Here is a 21,108-nt window from a genome sequence, read left to right on the forward strand (position 1 = left end):
CAGTAGTGAAGTTATTATGGCTGAGAGAAATTCAGAGAATATAAGAGACATGGGTGAAATATCTGTCCCCTTCAGCTTTTGCAGGAAGAAATGAAAATTTGGTCCATATTTCATCCAATTCTGAGGGTGGCACCATCTGTGAAAAGAGATAGCCATACTCCACTAGCCACCAGGGTCTGAATGGACTGAGCCTATATTTACAACAGAGGAATAATTCTGACTTCAGGACTGAAAATTTTGTCCAAATAAAGTCATCCTTTTTTATTTTTATTTTTTTTTAAACTGGGACATATGTTTTTTTTTTTTCTCTCAGAGCCCTCCAAACTGAATCCTAACATTTTGTATGTACCTATGCACAAACCTGTGAAAGAAGACTTCTAATTTTCTTGAAATTATTCATTTTTAAAACAGATATGTCAGAAGCCTATTTGGAGAGTATAAGGTGACATTTTCCCTGTTCACCTACAATTCTTGAGTCCTAGTAAAAATGGTCTTGAATGATTCATCTCATTTTGGGTGACAACTAGAGTTATTTGAATGTATGTTATATAAATATGACCCTCCCCCCCAAAAAAATATTATGTGCTGCAGGAATGAATTAACTGGAAAAGAATAGGGAAAAACATCCAGGTGTAAGAGCCTTTGAACACCCATATTCATCAATGATCTACAAGTTCAATGCAATAAACATTTTAAAGTACTTAGGATATGCATAGCATGCTAAGTATTAGGAATATCAAGACTGAAATGAAAAAGAGACCCTGTCCTCAAGGAGCATACATTCTGTTGGCTGGATGCAACAGATATGTAGATGAGTTAATGGAATGTAATTTGAGAGAGGAGAGCCTAAAAACTTAAAGAATGTGGAGCGGAAATCAGGAAAAGCTTCCCCTAGGAGATAACACCTGAACTAAGTCTTGAAGGAAGCTAGGAACTCAAAGAAAATCCATGGGTGGCAAAAGTTTTGATTTTGACTCATTTTTATTATTCTTTGTTCACTAGATTTTGAAGATAAGAAGTGGCTTAGCATTGGGGTAAATTCCATTTGAACCAAAAGATTCAATTTAAAAATAGATATATAGAAACTTGGATTGACAGGAAACCCTTGGGATCATCTGTGCAATTTTCCCATTTTACAACTAAACATACAGACACAAGTTGTGTGACCCTGGGTAAATCACTTACCCCTGTTTGTCTGTTTCTTCATCTGTAAAATGAACTGGAGATACAAATGGCAAACTACTCCAGTATCTTAGCCAAGAGAACCCCAAATGGGTTTACAAAGAGTCAGCTACAGCTACCATGACTGAACAACAATATACTGAGATCTAGAGAGTTTCTGTGGCTTGTCCAATTCAAGAATCTTTTCCTGCAAGAAATCTTTTTCTGATCCCCTCAGTTGTTGGTGCCCTCTTTTTAGGAATTATTTCTTTGTTTTATTGAACTTGACTTTGAATTATTTAACTTTGCACACAGTTTGTATTTCCTCATCTGCATACATGCCGCCCCCTCCCAGGAATGTAAACTCCTAGAGGTTCTCTTTGGGCACAGACAGGAGAAAATTCACTGGCTCAGGAGTCAGAGTGCCTGTGTTCCAATCTCATGTCTAATTGATGTGGTACAGGCTCTGGGAAACCCTTTGAACTCTGACTGAATCTTCCCACTTGATGATTCATTTGCCTGAGGTTATAAACCTTGCATTATCCTAGGCCCCAATCTTTGTTACTCTTAACCTAGCCTAGCCCTCCATTTCCCTGCTACTTTCCACCCTTGATGCTATCAAAATATCTATACCCAAATCTGTAGGCTGTTAACCTAGCCTAGCCATCCATTGTCTGTCATCTCCAGGTAGCCTTCAGCTATTTCCCACCCTTAATCTCCTTACTGGAGTAAGACCTCAGTCCCCTCAAGATCCTCCTTAGACTCTTCCTCTAAGACCAGCCTTAGATCCCTCCCACAATCTTTCTGCATATAAGATGCATCTTGCCTCTGTGAAAGTGCCAAGAATTTAATCTAGCACAGGCTCACTCTGTGCCACATTATTCTGGCCTTCTTGTCCCATACAAGAGTCACAGAAACTTAGGCTCTTTAAGAGTACCCTTTATGGAACTGATCCAGCTTTTCTGGAAAGCAATCTGAAACTATGCCCAAAGGGCTATAAATACTTTCATACCCTTTGATCCAGCAATACCACTCCTAGGGTTATATCCCAAAGAGATCATAGAAATGGGAGAAAGACCCATATGTACAAAAATGTTTATAGCAGCTCTTTTTGTTGTGGCAAAGAATTGGAAATTAAGGGGGTGTCCATCAATTGGGGAATGGCTGAACAAGGTGTGGTATATGCATGTTATGGAATATTATTGCGCTATAAGAAACGGGGAGCAGGCGGTCTTCATATTTACCTGGAGAGGCTTAAAAGAACTGATGCTGAGTGAGAAGAGTAGAACCAGGAGGAATTTGTACACAATTACAGACACAACGTATGTGTGATGACCAACTTTGATAGACTGGACTCTTCTCAACAATGCAGGGATATAAGTCAATCCCAAAAGACGCATGATGGAGAGAAAAACGTGCATCCAGAGAAAAACTAGAAAGAACTAAATTTATATCCAGGTGGAAGCAAAATATCTGATCTTTTTCGTTCTCTTATTTGATTTTATGTCCTCTTTACCATTTTTCATTCCAGCTGGTACAATCCATCCTTATAACCTGACCATTGTATAATGTGAAAGTATTTACAGATCCTATACTTGATTATAAGATGCCATGGGAGGGGGAGCGGAAGGAGGGGGACAAAATGTGAAATTCAAGGAATTGTGGAATTGAATCCTGTAAACTAAAAGGAAACAAACAAATTAATAAATTAAAAATTGAATTAAAAAAAAGAGTACCCTTTATGGCGAATCTTTAATAAACTTTGCTTTTCTTTGGCTGAGAGAAGATTTGGGAGTATTTGGGGGTCTGGAGCACCTCTAAACCCTGTACCTCAACACAATGTTTGCTAAGTGAGCTTAGAGACTTAGCAAGTGAGACTTAGCAAGTGAGCTGGCCTCTCTGGCCTCAGTGTCCTTGCATATAAAATGAGGGGTTGAAATACATGTCTTCTGAGGTCACTTCCAGTTCTACAGCTATAGTCCTACGGCCTATATAATTCTTTTTTTTTTAAGCAATTGGGGTTAAGTAACTTGCTCAAGGTTACATGGTGAGGTGTCCAAGCCTGGATTCGATCCCAGGTCATCCCAACACTGGGGCCCATGTTCTTACTTGCTGTGCTACCTGGCCGCCCTGCCCTATATAATTCTTATCAACTCTAGGGAGTCCTCATCCCAATTCTCATTTGAACTGACAAGTTGAGTCCTCAAGCAAGAACTACATTTTCCCCACTACAGGTTCTAGGGGAAAGGTGTTCTCCAATGCTATCAGCCTGAGCCCCTATTCTGTTATCCCCAGCATCAATTGGCAGCCATCACTGTCACAGTATCATTTTCCCAATTAATATCAATTAGCTTTTAGAAAGGGATATTTCCCGAGAAGACATAGCCAGAAAAGAAGCATAAACATTTCCCCTGGTAGTCAGGGACACAGTCTCTCTGCTATGCTACTTGGGTGCCTGGGGATTATTAGCACAAACTTAAAGCTAGTAACATTCATTTATTCCAAGTACACTTCTAGTTGGGACATAACCAATGAATGAATTGCTCCTTCTTGACTGTCTTTGATATGTGGCTGCACTGAAACAAACAGGCTACCTGAGGCTTTACTCCTCACTGAACCCATGTTCTTATGATTCTATGTCAACCTCAGCAGAGACAGTGGGGAGTTGGCATTAACTCCCCCACCCAACTGAAAGCTTGTAGTAATCCTTGCCTCTTCACTAAAATGTAGTCAGTAACAAAGGTAGTGGGATATGAAGTCACTGGGGGCTTTTTTATGGGTATACTCTGTCCCAGCTCAGAAGTGATCTGAAGTCTTTCTTCTACAATTTGATAAAGGGACTAAAAATAATCACTGAATACCTGTACATGCCTTGAAGTCCACATGAGGTGACATCAGAACAAATGATGGAGTACTAATGATGGATCCCTAAAAAGCCAGAACTCTCACAAATTTCAAGAGCCCAGTCCCTGAACCAGATTCTTGGCTTTCCTCTGAGGCAACCTGCCCATCCCATTCAATAATCCTTTTAATTGCCATTTCATTGTGGCCATCATTGTCTACACCTGGCCCACCCCCAGGCTAGTTGCCACTCCTTAATCCCATCCAGATGTGCCCACAATCTTTCTGTATAAAAGTACCAATTTTATCCTCAACAAATGTGCAGATTCTTAAAATCTGGGCTGCTTCTATCCACAACACAACAGACTCTGTCAGTGACTGAAAAATACTTGAGTGGTTGATTCTTTCAAGGTTGACCCCCACCCTGTGGCCTTGCATTTTGGGATTTCTAGCCCACCTAGACTGTCCCACTCTGTGCCACTGAATTTTGGGGCTCCTAGCACCCCTAGACTGCAGCACAAGCATTCTGCACATGTTCATAAGGACTGAACTCTCACTGGCCAGTCCCTTGTTACACTTACATGGCATTAGATATGTTGTGTCCTAGATTTGATTGTGTGATCCTTGTGGGAAAAGCTATCTTTATTATTCTTTATATCTCCTGGAATTAGTTTAGAACCTGGAACATAGTAATAAGCATTTTAAGAAATTCTTGTTGGCTGACTGACTGATTATCTAGGACAAATAAATTCAACCAGCATTTATATGCGCTATTTTCTGGAGGTCCTTGTCCTATACCTGGAAGGGAATTCAGATGCTATCTAGTCGAATAGTCTCATAATAGAGATGAAATAAATGAGGTCTCCAGAGATTAAAAAAGTTGTGCAAGGTCACATAGTTAGTAAGCAACAGTGCCAGATTTTGTATTTTATTTCAATCCTCCAAATCCAACATGCTTTCTATTTTACCACACTTCCTCTGACTTATAATTTCTAAAATATTAGGTCTTACTTCCTGGCCTAATATTATTGCATGTAGATGGTAGAAAGCATGAAAAATCCAAAATATTAGAAAATTACAAGGTCATTTAAACCTGACTCATGTATACATTTTTTAATACAAATACTTTAAACCTTCAAGGTAACATTCTCTGGAGATAACCTCGGCTGGACAAAAAAGGGGAGATGGCCCAGAGCTAAATCTCAAGGAAAATCAAGCTGTTGTTCAAAATGGCTTGTGGAGCTTCTCCTAAATGGATAATATACTCATGGATAATTGAGAGTCAACTGCATAAATTATTTAGTACAACAGGAGACTCAAACATGGGCTGTTAGAATCCAATGTATGCCCAGTTAAAAGGCTGAGGTTAAAATTTTCTCTAAGAGGTATAATTTTAGTTACAGAGAGATAGAGGAGAGGAAACACACACCATTTTAATTTTTTATGCTCGTTGGCCTCTCTAAAAATCCCTTTAGTTTCTTCCCTTCCAGTAATTTCTTCAAAGAAAAATCAAATGTATATAGTCAGCATTCAAGATATTTTTTGAAAATACTGCTTAAACATACATCCCAATAAACTTCTGACTTACCCACTTGTAGCCTACCAATTATGAAGTTGAACACAAATGATACCATGTGTAGTTTTAGTACCCCATCCCCCATGCTATAAACTAAAGATGGGTTATTTGAATATATTGCAATTTCTGAAGTTTTAAAAGGCTTATTAACATTTTATGTAGTTCCCAGTCAACTAAAGTAACAGACCAATTATTTATACAGCGTGAAGTCCTTAAAATGATTCATATCCACACTGACTGCTTTAAGATCATACTAAAAAAACAACACTGCAATCCTTTGACAGTAATGCTTTCCTCGTAATGTTCCCTATGGCACTCAGATGACTTCACCTCAACATCCTTTAACCCAACGCACTAAATCTAGCTTTATGTTTCAAACAATCTTTCTGATACTGCAAAGGACCATTAAGCGAGGCGCCACTCTCCTCTCCCCCCCCCTTTTTTTTTATTTTATGCCATAATTCAACTCTGACTGCTGAGCCATTTTTCCCAGGGTACAAGATACTTCACATAAGCTGTGAGAATGCTTTTAGGCCAATTGGTTACTACAATGCAGACAACTAATTTGGTAACTTACAGAAAAAGTCCATGTGTACTGAAAATTAACAATGTCTTAAAATTCATAACCTGGGACTGGTTTGGGCAGTGGGACACCTTGGCAAAAAATGGCACATAAACCAGGGTGCCTTGAATGTAGCAGGTCCTCAACTAGAATTGTGTGGGACAAGAATGACCCTTGCCCAAAATAAAATAAGCAGAGATATCTCCAAGTAGAGTCAGAAAGGATTTATTTAATTATTTCTTCTTCCAAGAAGGGCAGTCTCACCACTACAGGCATTCTAATAGAAGAGGCAAAATTCAAAATGCAAAGCTTTAACTTATGACCAGGGAAGTAAGGGAAGGGTCCCAGGCTCCCAGCGCGGGTTACTAAGTTTTTGGTACTTTAATACAATTCTGTTCAGATTTCTGGAATGTTACCTGAGAAGTTTTCACTTTTATTCCATTCAGCATTCTTTCAGTGAAGAGGTAGCATGGTATTGTTTGTACCCCAAAAACTGTGTGCAACAGAAATCCTTACCCAAAATACCAAAAAAAAAAACCAAACAAACACCTGTTTCTCTGCTCTCTTGTTCTGTCCTTTTCCTGTTAATTAGGAATGGAGGCACACAATCTTAACCAAAAAATAATTTGCTGGCATTGCAGGTGAAATGTCAGCAGTATCAAAAAGCAGAAGGTACATGTCTAGCAGACATGAAAACAGACAAAATATGTCATCAGTATCAACTTAGATATGAAAGCAAAAGATAAATTTTCTTATAATATAGATACGAAAGTAAACAATATTTCATGAATCATAGGGATTTTAGGACATGGTGACATGCCCAGACTTCCACAATAGGAGTTCTAATTTTATATTTGTACAGGTCAGATGGATGAGGTATGGGCTCTGGGAGCCCCCTCAAGCTCTCCTTGAGTCCTTGAGGTACAGGCTCTGGGAACCTCCCTTGTACTCTGATTAAATTGTCTCATTTTATGAGGCATTTGTATGAGGCAATAAGCCTTACATTGTGACTGGGCCCAGAGTTCTAGCCTAGTTACTAACTACTAACTACTAACTCTAGCCTAGTTACTAGCCTAGCCCTCCATTGTTCATCTACTTCCCACCCAAACTGGCCTAGCCCACCATTATCTGTGGCATCCAGTGGCTTCCCACCCTTAATCACTCATTGACCTCATTAACTCCTCCTTGAAGACCCTGCCCAAACTCCTCCCCTAGACCATCCCTAGATTCCTCCCACAACCTTCTGTATATAAGACCCCATCCTGTCTTCATGTTGTGAGAGCTCCATAGAATAGTGAGAGCACCATAGAATGACCTAGTGCAGACTTTCTCTGTGTCTAACACAAGTGAACTTTTAATAAACTTTTCTTTGGCTGAGAGAAGACTTTCATTTGGCAGGACCTAGTGTGCTTGTATTTTGGGGTCAACAGAGTAGACCTAACCCTCTTAGTGGGTAACCTCTTTAAGATGGTAGTCAGTGGAAACAAGTCTGGAACATTTGGCCTGTGGTTAAATTTGCAAGGTCTGTGCTTTCCCCTCCTATGCTTAGCCAAGCTTAGCAAAAACTTCAACTTATGACCAGGGAAGTAAGGGAAGGGTCCCAGGCTCCTAGCCCAGGTTACTAAGTTTTTGGTATTTTAATACAATTCTGTTCAGATTTCTGGAATGTTATCTGAGAAGTTTTCAGTTTTATTCCATTCATCATTCTTTCAGCTGAAGAGGTAGCATGGTATTGTTTGTACCCCCAAAACTGTGTGCAACAGAAATCCTTACCCAAATAATACTCAGAAATGTCTCAAGGTAGGAAGCAGAAAAAAATGGTTTATTATGATCTCGAAAAAGGGCCACCTTCCTGACAAATGGTCAGGGAGGAGAAGCAATTTACAAAAGGAAATGGAGAAGTTATAAAGCCCTAACATGGAATTCTCCCCCACCTCCCTCCTGACCCTTTTGTTCCATTGGCTGGAAGTTAGGTGTACAATCTAAGCACAGCAATCTACCTTAAGTACTGGAACAAGGAAACAGTAGACCACCCAATGTACATTTGAGGAAGCACTTCTGTCCTTATTTGGCGTATCTTGTGCTGAGGTGGCATGGGGGAGGGTCTGCATTGCTCTAAGTCCCAGATTCCTGTAAGGTTTCATTCCTGGCTTCTAATCTTAGGCCTAGTGGATGCTGAAGCCACTCTAGATTTTATTTTTCAGAATGGGGAAACTTCACTGTAAATTATCCCTCACAGTATAGTGTTAGAAATGTTATAGCACAGTTGATATAAAGTTAGCCTGAAAGTCAGAAAGGTCTGAGCTCAAGACCCTGAGAAAATCATTAAACCTATCAGTGCCCCCAGGCAAATCCCTATGAATATAAATTGTAGGGCACCTCTTCATCATCATTAATAAAAGAAATTTGTTTTTGTTTTGGTTTGGTATACCAGAAGTTTTCTTATGGAACAGTTAGATCTTCTTTTACTGTATACACTGACTGTGGAGTTGAGTTCAATGTCATATTATCTCACTCTAGCTCCCACCATGCATTCAATCCCTTTGTTTTTCATATGAGAATACTACCACAAAAAAACAAAAACTTTAAGTATCTTGACTAAAGTCACATAGTTAAAATTGTCAAAGTCAAGAATGGAACCCAGGTCATCTATCTTATGGTCTAAAATTATTTCCATAAGTCCACTGTAATTTTGCAAAGTCACAACTCTACAAAGTAAATACTAGCTTTAATATTATTCCCATTTTATAGGTCCAGAGAGAGACTCCGAGAATTGGGTAACTTTTCCATAGATTTATCACTAGTAAAGGTCAGTATTGGGATTAAAATCCACATCTAACTCTTCTTATTGCATTGTACTGGTTCTCTTTAAAAACTAAGCCTACTTTTTTTTTCAAATTATGGAGTTTCAGTATTTAAAAGTTAGAGTAATCTGTCTCTTCCTCTCCCCTTATATTTTCCTTTTCACATTTATGCAAATACTAGATATATTAATGAACTTTGACTTGGAAATATTCTGGAGCCAAGTTATGCCAGATGTGGGGGAGGTGATTGTTAAATTTTCAGGGAAAACATTTACTTCTCAGAAACCAGGTAATCAACAAACACAATAAATCAGGGTTTGGTATAATGTTTTATTGATTTTCTAGGATTACTAAAGTGATGTGGAAAATAATAATGCAGATTAAACTTAAAAGTGTGTCATGGGTTCATTTTTTTAATAGAAATAAATATTTACCAGCAAGCCCCTGTTTGTCTCTTGTAGTGGGTGAGATTGTGACACAAGGATTATAAATGTAATTTAAGTTAATTCAACAAAAATAAAAACAAAAAGGATACATCACAATAACAAAGAGAAATGATTTTGAAGTTATACACTATAAGAGAGGCACCACTCTGCTCTATTGCCCTTTTTTTTTTCTTTTTGCCTTTTGGAGGGCAATTGGGGTTAAGTAACTTGCCCAAGGTTTACACACTAGTATTTTTGTGTGGGTGTTAAGTGTCTCAGGCTGGAACAGAACGGAACTCATATCAGAACTCAGATCCTCCAGACTCCCAAGCAGGCGCTTTACTCACTGAGCCACCTAGCTGCCCCCTATTGCCCTTTTCTTAACACTGATCATTGAGAGTTGACTGTTCTCTTGACAATGGACAATGTATATTAACCCTATGCTAGTGTCAGCCTACAGAGTTAGTCCTAAGAAAGACAAATAGCATTAGGTTGTAACTGAGGGGTACAGGCTCTGCAACCCCCTTGAACTCTGATTGAATCTTCCCATTTGATGAAGCATTTTCCTGAGGCCATAGGCCCTTCAATGTGACTCTGACCAAATCTTTAGCCCTCCTTTGTCCAGAAACTTCCCACCCTTAATAACTCATTTATAATGAGTCTGACCTCATTGACTCCTCCTGAAGACCCTCCCCAAACTCCTCCTCTAGACCACCCCCAGATTCCTCCCACAACCTTTCTACAGATAAGACCCAATCTTGCTCCATGTGGTGTTAAGAACACCAGAAAATTCTACCATAGACTTACTCTGTGTCAGATGACTCTGGCATGTATGTCCAATATCAGCCTTACAAATACCAAGGCTCCTTAAGAGTCTATCCAATATGGCGATCTTTTAATAAATTTTGCTATTCTTTGGCTGAGAGAAGACTTGAGTCGAATTCATATAGTCAGGACCCGGCATGTTGGTATTTTGGGGTATCATGCTCCCCTAGCTTAAACCTCATCATTTTATGATGACCCTCTTCAGTAACCATGTTTATTTCTCTCAAAGTGTTTAGCACTGATGAGTTGAAGAGACCTGGACCCCTAAAAGGAAAAGATCATGTCTTTCAAAGTAGCCCAATCCCTGAATTTTCCTACACATTTCAGCAACTCAGATCACTGGCATCTTGTCCAAGGCATCTGGCCCACTGCAGACCACTTAACACTCCTTTCACAATCTCTCTTGACCCACCCCAGATCACATCATTCCTTTCACTATTGCACCTGGCCCACCCCAGACTATTTACCTCTCCTTAAGCCTATGCAGATATTTTCATTCTCCTTTTTTTTTATATAGAAGTATCAGAATTACTCAAGTTGCAGTTTCGCTAGAAATCTAGCCAGCCCCTATTAGCATTGGTGTTGCCATCTTGATGGAAAGAAAGTTTGAGTGTTTGAATTCTTTCTAGGCAGACCACCACCCTGTATTCTGATATTTTCAGGTTCCCAAAACCCCAAACCACATCAGTATGCATGTATCCATGCATAGGAGCTATAGTTTGGAGCTGAGCTCCCTTTGGGTTTAGGGTAAACAGTTTATTTTATTATTATTTTTTTTAATTTCACATACATTTGGTTCTTTGTGATTTCAGGGAAGAGAGAGCAGTTCTCCATGGTTTATTTACAAAGCTGTTGCAACAAAGAATGAAATTTGTCATTAAAGGAAGTAAGCCTTTCTTAGAATTTAATTTCAACTCTGAAGGTTACAAAAGTTAGAGGACAGTGCAAAGTAGAACGCCCAATCATAACACTAGGGATTTTCCCATTATTAAAGAAAACCTCTTAGTCACAGGACTGTAAACTTGTAATACCCTGGGTTTTCCCTTTTTTTTCTTTTTTTACTTTATATCATTCATTTCCACAAAATTTTGATTTACAAATTTTCTCCCCATTTTTTCCCTACCCACAACCCCAAAACAGTGATCCTACTGAATATCCCCTTGTAAGGGTTATGGGATTTAAAGATCTCCCATGCCCCATGGACATGCTGACATAGCAGAGCAAGAGAAAGTGAAAAGCCGAGCTAAAGGTCCTGCGGTTGGCAGTTGGTGGCGGTTGCCTAATCCTGAATATGACCTTGTTTTGCTTTTTCTCTTAAACTCTAGTTCTGTTCCCTTTCTTGTGGTTCCACATATCTGCCTACCAAATATCTGGTCACTAGAAGGTTTTATTTAATTGTTATTTTACTTTGGGCTAAGTGCCACAAGATTTTTCCCCCCAATTGATGATTTTGGTTTACTGGGGAAGAGTGGAGAGTCTGCAATGTTGTACTTTATAGCCATTCTCAATAACTTATGTAATATGAGGAAGGTGAAGTATGCACTCAGTTTTGCAGTTAAATAAACAAATTGCAGGAAAAAAAAAAAAGGCAACCGCCACCAACTGCCAACCGCAGGACCGTTAGCTCGGCTTTTCACTTTCTCTTGCTCTGCTATGTTAGCACGTCCATGGGGCATGGGAGATCTTTAAATCCCATAACCCTTACACCCCTCCCCCAATCTGCTCTCTCCTATATTTTCCCCCATCTCTCCTCCAACTTTCCAGTAGGGTATGGTGGATCTCTATGCGCCAGTGCCTGTATATATTATTTCCCAGTTACATGTAAAATAATAATAATAATAATAATAATACATTTTTTAAACATTTGATTTTAAACCTTTGAATTCCAGGTTCTTTCCCTACCTCCCTTGTCACCCATCCTTACTCAGAAGATAAGCAATTCAGTATAGGTTATACATGTGTAGCTATGCAAAACATTTCCATAGTGAAATATTGTGAAAGACTGACTATATTTCCCTCCATCCCATCCCACCCCCCACTTGTTCTATTCTCTACTTTGATCCTGTCCCTTTTCAAAAGTGGGTGCTTCCAACTTCCCTCCCCCCAGTCGTCCCTCCCTTCCATCATCTCCCCTCTCATCCCCTTCCCCCCCTACTCTCCTGTAGAGTGAGATGCCATATTTAGTGTGTATGTCATTCCCTCTCTAAGCCAAATACATTGAGAATAAAGTTGACTCTTTCCCTTTTACCTTCCTGTTCTTACCCTCCATTGTAACAGTTTTCCTTTGCCTGTTCTATATGAGATAATTTACTGCATTCTCTCTCTCCTGATCTCCTCTCATTATATTCCTCTCTCACCTCTTAATTTCACCTTTTAAGTATCATCCCTTTCTATTGAACTGGTCCTGTACCCTCTGTCTATATATACCTGTACACATGTATACACATACTCACATATGTATTCATATGCTCATATAACCTCCTATATAGACATATATGTATGTATACACACACACACATATATATATATATATACATTTCCATTCCCTTCGACTATTCTCATACTGAGAAAAGTGTCATGTTACAATTATCATTTTTTTTTTCATGTAGGAATGTAAGTAGTTCAAATTTGAAAAGTTCCTTATGATTTCTTTTCCCTGTTTACCATCTCATGCTTCTTGTATCTGAATGTCAAATTTTCTATTCAACTCTGGTTTTTTTCATCAAGAATGCTTGAAAGTCCTCTATTGCGTTGAATAACCATATTTTCTCTGAAACATGATACTCAGTTTTGCTGAGTAGGTGATTCTTGGTTTTATTCCCAGCTCCTTTGACCTCCAGAATATCATATTCCAAGCCCTTCAATCCCTCAGTGCAGAAGCTGCAAGATCCTTTGTTAATCTGATTGTGTTTTCACAATATTGAAATTGTTTCTTACTGGCTGCTTGTAATATTTTCTCCTTATCTTGGAATTCCAGAATCTGGCTATAATGTTCCTAGAAGTTTTCTTTTTGGGATCTTTTTCAGGAGATGATCAGTGGATTCTTTCAACCTCTGTCTTGCCCTCTGGTTCTAAAACATCCTGGTAATTTTCCGTGAGGATTTATTGAAGGATGATTTCTAGGTTCTTTTTTTGATCATGGCTTTCAGGTAGTCCAATAATTTTTAAATGATCTTTCCTGGATCTATTTTCCAGGTAGTGGTTTTTCCAATGAGATATTTCACATTGCTTTCTTTTTTTTCATTTGTTTGGATCTGTTTGATAGTATATTGATTTCTCATGAAGTCACTAGTTCCATTTGTTCCAATCTAATTCTAAATGAATGATTCTCTTCAGTGAGCTTTTGAGATTCTTTTTCCATCTGGCAAATTTGGCTTTTTAAGGCAATCTTGTCCTCATTGTCTTTTTGAGCCTCTTTTGCCATCTGAGTTGGTCTATTTTTTAAGGTATTATTTTCTTCAGCCAGGTTGTTGACTCTCATTTTATAATTTTCTTGCATCATTCTCATTTCTCTTTTCTTTTTTTTCCTCTACTTCTCTTACTTGGTTTTCAAGATCCTACTTAAACTCCTCTATGGCCTGTAACCAGCTCATATTTTTCTTGGAAGTTTTTGGTGTAGGAATTCTGACTTTGCTGTCTTCTTCCTAGTCCATGCTTTGATCTTTTTTGTCCCCAGAAAAGGAATCCAGGGTTGGAGCACTGTGCTTGCCTTGCTCCCCTCATTTGCTCATGTTGCCATTCAATTACTTGACTTTTGAGCTTTTTGCCACAGTAGAACTTTGCTTCCAGAGGGGCGAGCTTTGTCCCATATTACTGGGGTTTTCTCAGCTGTTGGAACTATTAGTTGGATGCCTTCTCTGAAGCCTCCACACACTGTGGCACCTGGTCATGAACCCTAGGACCTCCACCCTAGACAGTGATCCAGATCCAAGCCAGTTAAAGCAAGAGCAATTACCCCTGAGACTGGTTGTTTGGTCCCCCTACAATCTGTAGACTAGGATCTCTGAAGCAGCCACATGGTGGTGGCTGCATGGCAATAGCACCTCAGTCGCCTCTCTCTCAAGGGGTGAAGGCCAGACTGTACTCCCGAACTCCTGGTTCCTAAAATCCACACTGCACTGACCTCTCACTTTTTCTTTAGCCTCTATGGGTTGATAATTCTGGAAACCACCACAGCTGCTGGTGAGCTAAAGTCCCTCCAGCCAGGGCCTGGTTGTGGCCAACCTGAAGCTAAAACCTCTGGCTTGTGTGGGTCTGGGGCCGGCTCCCAACATGCTGTGCTGGACACTTCTTGCCAGACTGCCAGGCTGTCCTCAGCAGGAGGTTATCTTCTCTGTGTCATTTTGTGGGTTCTGTAGCTCCAAAGTTTGTTCAGAGTCACCTTTTACATGAATTGGAGGAGGTGGAAGCTGGAGTCCTGCTGAAGTCCTGTTTCTACTCCACCATATTGACCCCGCTCCCTACCCAGGGGGTACATAGTTTAAATACCCTTCCAACAGGGACTGATGTCACTACCTCATCCCTGGACAGAGAAAATGCCGTGCCAGACTACTCCCATCCTTGGGCTATCTGGACAAAAGAATGTATCTCCAACCAAGTTTGAGCAGAACACAATTGTCTTCCCTACCTTAGATTAAATTACTTGCAAGCTTGGGTGGGGGCTGACAAGGATGAAAAGAGTCAATTCAATCTCAGTATCAGTAAGGTCCTTCTGAATCAAAATTGAATTTAAATCTGGGACTTTAGAAGAAAAGGTCAGGGAGAAGTTGTGAATCTCCAAGATATTGGTTATTAATAATCAGTTTTCACAGTGGCATGTTAAAATTGTTACCATGCAGTCACCTGATTTTCCCATATACCACATTTACTCACCCTGTATTCTTCCTTTTTCACTGGATGTTTTTACTCCAAGAACATATGGGAGGAAAGGAAGGAAGTAGGTAAGAACCAAGATCCTCATTCATCACTAATGTCAGCAACTTCCATTCACCATTGAGATGTTCATATCCTTTTACTAAAGAATACTGACTCACTCAGGATTACATAATGTTCACTGGACATGTATTTTGGAAATTTCAATCAAACAGTTCTCCTTTTGACTGACTCAAGAGAAGAAAAGACTGCTTTTGCCTAGATTTTAAGTGAAAGGAAAGGCAGATAATGTGTAAATAATTAAAGACAAGTCTTCACATTTCTAATGTCTTTCCATGATAAATTTCAGGTCTGGGATTTGCTCCTGTAAAGAAAGTCTTAAGTCACTACCATAGCCTTGACATACTTCCTTATATCTTCTCACAGAATTAGGGGTATGTTAGGAGATCAAAAGCTTTGCACATCAATCCCAGGAGTCAGAGGAGTTAATATGAAAACTAAGGTTGATTGACTCAGTTGGTAAGAGAATGGTACTAGCAGAGTCAAGGTCATGGGTTTGCCCCTCTAGAGGCTATCTTATTGAAAGGCAGTATGTACAACTGGAAGGACTCTCTATTTGAAGTTAGAAGTGTGGATTCAGATCCCTGATTTGTTATTTACTTCAGAGTTAAGTGACTTACCCAGAGTCACACAGCTAGTAAGTGTCTGAGGTCAAATTTGAATTCAGGTCCTCCTGACTCCAGGGCCAGCACTCTATCCACTTTGCCACCTAGATTACTTTAACTATCATATAAAGAATGGAGAGAAGGGGTCAGTTAGGTAACAGTGAATAGAGCCTCAGATTCAGGAAGATCTGAGTTCAAAGTTGACTTCAGACACTTACTAGCTATGTGACTCTGGGCAAATCACTTAACCTCAATTGCCTCAAAAAAAAAAAAAAACAGAAGGAACAAGATTGAGTAGATAGAGGACTGGCCTTGAATTCATTAATAAAGGCAGCTTGGATTTAAAATTAGGTCTTCCTGACTCTAGGCTTAACACTCTATCCACTGTACCACCTAGCTAAGACAGAAAAAGTGACACAGGACTATGTCTTGGGGTCCACCAATAGGGAGGACAACATAGATAATGATGTAACCAAAGAAGAGTGGGCAGACAAGTAGGAATATTTAGTATGCTCCTTCTATGTTCCGGACACTGTGGTAAATGATTTACAAATATCATCTCATTCAATTTTCACAAAAACCCTGAAAGGTAAGCACTGTCATTATCCCCATTTTAACAGTTGAGAAAATTGAGTCAGAGAGAGCTTAAATGACTTTTAGGGGTCACACAGGTAATAAATGTCTGAGACCAGATTTGAACTCAGATCTTCCTAACTCATGGTCCAGGGCTCTATCCACTGTGCCACCTAACAGCATTGGCTTATTCGGATACTTCCTATCTTCCTGACCCTGACCAAGTCACTTAAAACTATGTGTCTTAAGCTTCTTCCTGGAATTATCAACTAAGTCATACGTGGTTGGTGAAACTAGTTCTCCTATTGAGAAAGCTGCCCCCTCCAAACTGATGCAATCACAGATCCTTAGTGTACTTGGCATTAGAGAAGGAAAGGACAAAAAGCAGGAAAATTAATTGAGGAGTGTATTAAATCTGGTCATGAGACCATGAATGAAGATGGTGGTTCTATGAGGGAAGAGAAAGAGACAACTCTGAGAGATGTGGCACAGGTAGTATTGACAGAATTTGACAACTAATGTATACATCCAGAGGTGAAGGAAAGGAAATTGTAAAGGACAGCTCCCGAGGAGCTGAGATGACTGGAAGAATGCCCTCAACAGAAAGAGGGACATCTGGAAAAGCTGTGGGCTTAGTTAGCTTCATGATTATGATCATCAAACAATTTTTCCAAATTTTCCCCTGAAAATTTGCCTCTGAAGGAGAATGCATGCTAAGTATCATCTCAGAGGTATTTATCCCATCCTTCTTTCCTTATGCCCTTCAGATAAAAATAACAGTTAACATTTACATAGCACTTAACTATGTTCTAGGAACTTTTGTTATTTGATCCTCAGGACAACCCTGGAAGGAAGGTGCTATTATTATTATTGTTAGTGTTATTGTCCCTATTTTTACAGATGGGGAAATGGAGACAAATAACAGTTAAGTAACTTGCCTAGAGTCATGCTGCTAATGTGTGAGGGTAGAATTGCATTTATGATTTCCTGACTCCAGGAGCAGTATTCTCTCAACTGCACCAACTAGCTTCCCCAGAGAAAAAATATTTTCTATACAAACAGGACCCAGAAACCTCCATTGCTTAGCAGTCAGTCAGAAACTTCCGCTAGGCATCTACAAGATCTTCCTTTGGAAACTGTCAGTAAGTAACCCAGCTAAAAAGACATGTGACCACTTCACCATCCTCTTTAAGAGGGGAAAAGCCAAGAGTCTGGGGAATGTCTATGATACTAATTGTTCAACTGTAATCAGTGGCATCACCTTCAAGCCCCATTGGACAGAGTTGTCTGGGACGAGAATCACTATCTTTGGGACTGGCTCTGTTTAAACATGCCACTGAAAATCCAGAGGGGATGAAAGCTGAAAAACATCAGCTTTTCCTGAAGACACTCAAAGTAAAGGTAGGCCAGAAGAAAGGCAACAGCTTGTCTTTTTTGATTGTTTTTCTTTCTAGATGTCACAAGGTTGCTCCAAACTAATCCCTATTTTATGTTTGGTCTTTTTTTGGTTTTGCTTTTATTGACTTTTCTGCAACTTTTGACAACGTTGAGGACCCTGGTAGATACTCTCTTCCCTGGGTTTTACTGATGCTGCTTTCTTGGTCTCTCTCCTACTCACATTTCCTCTCCTTCTCCTTGGCTGCATCATGATCTATGTTGTGCACCCTAACTACTAGTGGATCCCAAGGCACTGTCTTATTACCCCTTTTGTTTTCTACATAGGTCCTGGAGTCAAATCCAGCCTTAAATATGTACAATCTGTATGACTCTGGGCAAGTCACTTAACCTCTGTCTATCTCAGTTTCCTCAATTGTGAATGAGGATATTGATAACACTTAACTCGCAGGGTTACTGTCAGGATCAAATGGTATATTTATAAAGCACTTAGCACAGTGCCTGGCACTATGCCCTCTCTCCACCCCCACACTTCTCTACTCTCTCACTTGGTATAATAGATGCTTAATAAATTCCTTTTTTAAGTGATTGGTAACCTCTTTAGCTCCAAAGGGTTTCATTATCTATGAGACCGACTCACTTGTTTAACACTAAAACCAGTCCCACATCTCTAACTGCCTTTTGGACATTTTGAACTGGTGGTCCCATAGGCATCTCAAATCGAAACACAATATCCAGTTGAAAATACATCTTCTCTTAAAATATACCTCTTACATACTTCTCTATTATCATCAAGAGCACCCACCAACCTAGCCACTTAGATTTGTAAACTCAGTGTCATTGTCATATCCCCATCTCTCTTATCCCCATATATAATCAGCTGCCAAATCTTGCCTTTTATATCTCCACATCTGCCGCAGAGAACCTCATTCAGGCCCTCATCACCTTTCAGCTGGACTCCCACAAGAGTCTCCTAATTGATCTTTCCAAACTGCTTCCCTCCCTTCTCTAATCCACCTTCTACACAGCTGCCAAAACATTTTTTTTGAAAGCTAATCTCTGTCTCATTCTTCTATTCAATAAACTACAGTCAATCCCTCATCATTTCTAGAATCAAATATAAATTTCTCAGTTTAAAATTCTTGGTTCTCTCTCTATGTATGTATGTATGTATATGTACATGCATACACACATACACACACACATATATATATATACCCATAAATGTATGTATATGGTTGGATGAGAATGAATATGTATGTCATCCATACACTATGTCTGTGTGTATATATGTGTATATCAATAGATAGATACACACAGAGCAATCTAGTCCAAGGGTTTATAAACTTTGTTCCCCTCCCAACCCCAGTCCAAATCCATCAACCCCTGTTTTTATATGACCTATAAGCTAAGAATAAATTTTACATTTTTAAATAGTTTTATTGTATAAAAACCCCTTCTTAGCTCATGAACCACACCAAAAAAAAAAAACCAACAAAACTACCGGACAGATCTGGCCTGAGGATCACAGTCTGACAACACTTTTCCAACTGAATAGTCTTTATGTTCTTCACACACAGCAGTCAAACTCCCATGTCTTTGCACTGGCTACTCCCAGTCCTTAAATGTACTCTCTCTTCACTTTGATCTCTTAGAAACAGTTAGTCAATGAGCATTTATTAAATACTTCCTATTTTCCAGACACTGTGCTAAGCATTAGGGATACAAAGAAAGGCTTAAGATAATCCCTACTTACTGCCCAGGAGTTCACAGACTTACCTCCCTCCTTTAAGACTCAGTACTAGAGTCACCTCTGAATAAGACCTTTCCAGATCTCTATTTGACCCCAGTGACTTCCCCCTTAAGATACTATAAAGGCAAGCATGAGCAACTTTCCAGAGGACTGCTGCTGTGAATAGCTCTAAGGTTCTGATCATATAGTATAATGAACTCTCTATTTATTCAGCAGCAAACTGAGGCAAAACATTCACAGAAACCAAAGTACAGAATTCACAATAATATAACATAAAAACATAACTAAAGTGGCCAAATAATTTTTACTTAAAATGACCACATAGATTTAAACAAAAGATATCATTCAGTAAGTGCTTAACTCAATCATCCTTAGGGAGCAATCCTCCTTAATGGACACAAAGTACAAAGGTCTAATATTTCCCACCCCTAGATCACATTGTCTTGATCTCTCAGTGAGAAAGTCTTCTTTCTTCTTGATTGATCCAATTATCCTTAACTAAATCATCCTTAAGGGGTACAAGGTACAGAGTACAAAGTTCTCCCACCCCTATATCACAGTAAATCATGATTTTGCCAGTCAGCACTAAGTACCCAAGGAGAGGTCTTTTCATCTTGGATTAAGGCTGGCTCCCAATTCCATGGTTCTTCTTCCATGGGTCCAGCTCCCTGGATTCACAGGCTGGTAGATCTCAGATCCTCATCCAGTTCCTTGTCCAGTTCCCATTCCATATTGAAGCTCACAGTGTCCAGTGCACCTCAAGTCCTTCACTGTTTCTGTTTCTTGGAATATAAAGCTTAACAGAGCCAAAACAACATTCATGCACATTGCCGGCACCACCATCAATTCACTATCTGCCTGTGAAATCAACACAGGCTCACAAGCAAGGTCTGAGAACTCAACACAAATCGTCAGTACAGTCCCAGGACCTCTGAAACCCTCCTCCAGGCCTTCTGGAAATAGAAAATAAGAAATTCCTCTTTCTGGGCTTCCAGTAAGGTCCCAGGGCTTCTGTACAAAGTATCACAAACATAACAGAACAGGCAAGGTGCCTGGCCTCCACAACTGTTCACCTTCTCAGTTCTCTATCCCAGCTGTGCTCCTCCTTATACATGGTAGTTCCCCTTCCTGTTGTATCAGAAAGCTCCTCCTCGCTTCAAATCACAATGGGCTCAGACAAGGTGCTAAATATTTAAATAGCTGAAACGAGGCACTAAGTACTTCTTTGCTTGCCATTAGAGATACCTTTTATCTAGTCTGTGTACATGTGTGTCTGTGTGTGTATGCACGTGCCATCTTCTACATTGTCAATTCATCAGTGGAAGGAATTGTATCCCTTGTTATCCTGCATGCCTGGTCCAATACCGGCACTGAATTAATGCTAGTTAATTGACTGGTTGATGAATTGTTTCATTCCTGCGGGGAAGTCCCTCCTCCGAAGCAGAAGTGTAATTACACCTCAGTTTATAGTCTTAGAGACTTCTCTGTGGTTCATAAAGGTTAAGTTCTTTTCCATGGTAACAGACATTGAGTAGGTCTCACAGATAGTGTCTGAACACAGATCTTCCTGGTTCACAGGTTGGCTGTCTATTCATTATATCATAACATCTCTCCATCAGTGGGTAAGCACTGAACCTGTGTTAGAAAGATGAGTTC

Source organism: Petaurus breviceps, unplaced genomic scaffold, assembly GCF_028583685.1.
Source record: "Petaurus breviceps papuanus isolate PSGF00001 unplaced genomic scaffold, PetGlider_PUasm1.0 174, whole genome shotgun sequence".
NCBI lineage: Eukaryota > Metazoa > Chordata > Mammalia > Diprotodontia > Petauridae > Petaurus > Petaurus breviceps.